The sequence below is a fragment of the Cherax quadricarinatus genome, chromosome 85 (genome assembly GCF_038502225.1).
Source record: "Cherax quadricarinatus isolate ZL_2023a chromosome 85, ASM3850222v1, whole genome shotgun sequence".
Classification (NCBI taxonomy): domain Eukaryota; kingdom Metazoa; phylum Arthropoda; class Malacostraca; order Decapoda; family Parastacidae; genus Cherax; species Cherax quadricarinatus.
In genome coordinates, this window is record NC_091376.1 from 1609751 (window position 1) to 1614594 (window position 4844).

The window sequence follows — 4844 nt, forward strand, 5'->3', positions numbered from 1 at the left end:
TGGTGGTTGTATTAAGCAACGGACATGAGGGCGTGATAAATATGTCTGTGTACCAAATGTACTGCTAATAATGAGATAATGTAATGTGTGTGATTTTTATCATACATAAAGTGTATATAGCAGTATGTAAGAGAATTTCATGTACTCAGTATGGGTTGTATATTGGTATTCGGTGAAGTTCAATGAATATTATTGACGAGTGATGGGTATATAAGGATGTGTTGATGTACAATGTGTTAAGTAGGGTTAGGATGGTGAGGCAAGAACTGCTGCCGTCTGTAGAATAAGAATATAGTCTTGTTTAAGTTAATGTTTAATAGTAATGACTATGTATATTTCATTATATAGTAGAAGAAGTTTGTTACTTAAAACTGGAAATTATATTTGAAAAATATTACTAAATATACGTGATTGTGTAAGTTCGCTTGTGGTGATGAATGTAGTGTATGGAAGTGAGGTGGGATGAATGTAGTGTATGGTAGTGAGGTGGGACGAATGTAGTGTATGGAAGTGAGGTGGGATGAATCATTTGTTATATTGTACTGTGTTTAGTTTTTCTGTGGTGAGGTGTGGAGATTATTTTCAAACCTTTATTTGTTTCGTAATTATTGAGGTGTTACGTATTATGTATTTGATATGAAGTTTAATATACAACAATAATAAGTGTGTAAAGAATTTTTGGATAATTGAGAATGTCTTCGTACATACAGTTTTATGTAAAATGTCAATACCTGTGACATTTTTTGGGTTATATTGCATATTGTGTTTATGGCTGCAATTTTGGATGTAATAAACCCACCTGTATATGAAGCTGTGGGCTGTCTTTAGTTTAGTTCTTATGTATAAGTTTAGTGCTACGGTAGGGAATGTGGAGTTTTCTTTTGTTATATATAATGGATACGTTTCATTGATTACATTGTCTACATGTATAACTATGTATTGCGTTTTTCAATAAAATATAAAAAAAAACACCTGCTGTCCCTATTCACCTAGCAGTAAGTAGGTACCTAGATGTTAGTCGATTGATGTGGGTCGCATCCTGGGGACAAAACTGACCTAATTTGCCCGAAATGCTCTGCATAACAAGGGACTTTCTATATAGTAATATGTCATAGATGTCAACTATGGTCTGTATAAGTTGCATCAGGTACATGTAGAAATAAACATTATTATTATTATTATTATTATTATTATTATTATTATTATTATTATTATTATTATTATAGTATTTAGTCACGTGGATAATAAATTAATGATCATGGAATAAGGAATATATACAGCGAGGAAGGAAGGGAAGAGAGATAACGTGAAAGAATATTGAGAACAAACTAGAGGAGAATCAAGAACACGGACGACGCACGAACAGTGGCATCAAGAACGTCTTTCGTTACTTGGTTTCGCTGTGTCAATGACACGTTCGTTATAAGATTTATCGTCTCTCCACTTCGATGTAAAGAAAACAAAGTCAAACTTTCCACCCAACTGATGTACATGTGTCTTACGTCAACATAGTTCACACACAACTGCTGTACATGTGTCTTACGTCAACATAGTTCACACACAACTGATGTACATGTGTCTTACGTCAACATAGTTCACACACAACTGCTGTACATGTGTCTTACGTCAACATAGTTCACACACAACTGATGTACATGTGTCTTACGTCAACATAGTTCACACACAACTGATGTACATGTGTCTTACGTCAACATAGTTCACACACAACTGATGTACATGTGTCTTACGTCAACATAGTTCACACACAACTGATGTACATGTGTCTTACGTCAACATAGTTCACACACAACTGATGTACATGTGTCTTACGTCAACATAGTTCACACACAACTGATGTACATGTGTCTTACGTCAACATAGTTCACACACAACTGCTGTACATGTGTCTTACGTCAACATAGTTCACACCCAACTGATGTACATGTGTCTTACGTCAACATAGTTCACACACAACTGATGTACATGTGTCTTACGTCAACATAGTTCACACACAACTGATGTACATGTGTCTTACGTCAACATAGTTCACACACAACTGATGTACATGTGTCTTACGTCAACATAGTTCACACACAACTGCTGTACATGTGTCTTACGTCAACATAGTTCACACACAACTGATGTACATGTGTCTTACGTCAACATAGTTCACACACAACTGATGTACATGTGTCTTACGTCAACATAGTTCACACACAACTGATGTACATGTGTCTTACGTCAACATAGTTCACACACAACTGCTGTACATGTGTCTTACGTCAACATAGTTCACACACAACTGCTGTACATGTGTCTTACGTCAACATAGTTCACACACAACTGATGTATGTGAGGGAAAAGTAGGTGTAAGTGGGGTTAAGGTTGTTCGGGCAACCAGGAACCATTAGCGAGTTACGTTGCGCGCGCACTCACCCCCCCCCTCTCTGGCGGGCTGGGGCAAAACTAGTTCCTGGTGTCCGATTTGTTAAAGTTTCTACTCTTGGTAATATTGACCTTACCTGGTGTGGACTGAAGTTAGGAGAGTCACTTCGCCTCCACTCTTCTCCTAATCAGGTAGGGTGATCTACCAGGAGTATTACTGTTTGTTCTTTTCTAGCGTTTGCTGGTTACCAGTAATGATTTTGGCATTTATCATTCTTTTTCTTTCTTAAATGTTATATTATCATGACTATGGGTAACCAGTTTTATTTTCTCTTATTTGTCAGCTCTGTTCCTGGCGTGGTCTTCCAGGATAGACGCCAGATAAAGGGGCAAGACGTGTGTTAATAGTACTTATTAACATTATTCTACAACTACCGGCCCTTACCTATACTACTTGTGCTCCATCCAAGTGGTAGGAGATTCCAGAACATCGGATTACCATCTGCCCAGGATAACCTACATAAATAACATCAGAGGAACTATCTAGGGCCATACCTACTCCTACCCAACTACAAGAACTGAAGGCCATTTTTTTTTATTATATTTAAATTTTAAGTAAAATTCTCAAATCATTTTTCTTGTTTTTCCTAAATCATTTCTTTATTTATTTTTCCATTAGTTTCTTTTGTTCAGTTGGAAGGCGTTCCACTGACAATGTACATGTGTCTTACGTCAACATAGTTCACACACAACTGCTGTACATGTGTCTTAGGTCAACATAGTTCACACACAACTGCTGTACATGTGTCTTACGTCAACATAGTTCACACCCAACTGATGTACATGTGTCTTACGTCAACATAGTTCACACACAACTGCTGTACATGTGTCTTACGTCAACATAGTTCACACACAACTGCTGTACATGTGTCTTACGTCAACATAGTTCACACACAACTGCTGTACATGTGTCTTACGTCAACATAGTTCACACACAACTGCTGTACATGTGTCTTACGTCAACATAGTTCACACACAACTGATGTACATGTGTCTTACGTCAACATAGTTCACACACAACTGATGTACATGTGTCTTACGTCAACATAGTTCACACACAACTGATGTACATGTGTCTTACGTCAACATAGTTCACACACAACTGATGTACATGTGTCTTACGTCAACATAGTTCACACACAACTGATGTACATGTGTCTTACGTCAACATAGTTCACACACAACTGATGTACATGTGTCTTACGTCAACATAGTTCACACACAACTGATGTACATGTGTCTTACGTCAACATAGTTCACACACAACTGATGTACATGTGTCTTACGTCAACATAGTTCACACACAACTGATGTACACGTGTCTTACGTCAACATAGTTCACACCCAACTGCTGTACATGTGTCTTACGTCAACATAGTTCACACCCAACTGCTGTACATGTGTCTTACGTCAACATAGTTCACACACAACTGCTGTACATGTGTCTTACGTCAACATAGTTCACACACAACTGCTGTACATGTGTCTTACGTCAACATAGTTCACACACAACTGCTGTACATGTGTCTTACGTCAACATAGTTCACACACAACTGCTGTACATGTGTCTTACGTCAACATAGTTCACACACAACTGATGTACATGTGTCTTACGTCAACATAGTTCACACACAACTGCTGTACATGTGTCTTACGTCAACATAGTTCACACACAACTGCTGTACATGTGTCTTACGTCAACATAGTTCACACACAACTGCTGTACATGTGTCTTCAACATAGATTCTCAGACACTGGAATACAAGCTGGACAAGTTGAAAATAAATGGTATAAAATACCGACACTATGGAAACATAAACACATATGCAGTTTAATGTGATCCTTTATTGACAACGTTTCGCCCATATAGTGGGCTTTTTCAAGTTACAAACAGATCTACCTGGGGTGGAAGGTACGGGAGTATTTATAGTTGTCAATAAAGGATCACATTAAACTGCATGTGACTTAAGAAATCGTAATGACACGATTGCAAATAAACCATACCCCCGGCCGGGATTGAACCCGCGGTCATAGTCTCAAAACTCCAGCCCGTCGCGCTAGCCACTAGACCAGCTAGCCACAATAAGATTCATCCAACTAGGTATATTTCTACACCATAGGAAAGTTAGCACAGGCACCTCTGTGACCACAAATGCAAGTTTTTACAGACGAATCTCCAGCTAGCGTGGCCGTGACGAACTCTAGCTCAAGTCCCTTCACTGCCGTCAACATGACTTAAGAAATCGTAATGACACGATTGCAAATAAACCATACCCCCGGCCGGGATTGAACCCGCGGTCATAGTCTCAAAACTCCAGCCCGTCACAGAGGTGCCTGTGCTAACCTTCCTATGGTGTAGAAATATACCTAGTTGGATGAATCTTATTGTGGCTAGCTGG

General features: G+C 38.6%; 1 long non-coding RNA gene across 1 annotated transcript; it reads left to right on the forward strand.

Moving 5' to 3' along the window:
- Positions 1–2363: 2363 nt before the first annotated feature.
- Positions 2364–2949, forward strand: LOC138855199 (uncharacterized). The gene is made up of 2 exons (XR_011394397.1): positions 2364–2577; positions 2730–2949. It is a non-coding gene; the product is annotated as an uncharacterized lncRNA (long non-coding RNA).
- The last annotated feature ends 1895 nt before the right edge of the window (positions 2950–4844 follow it).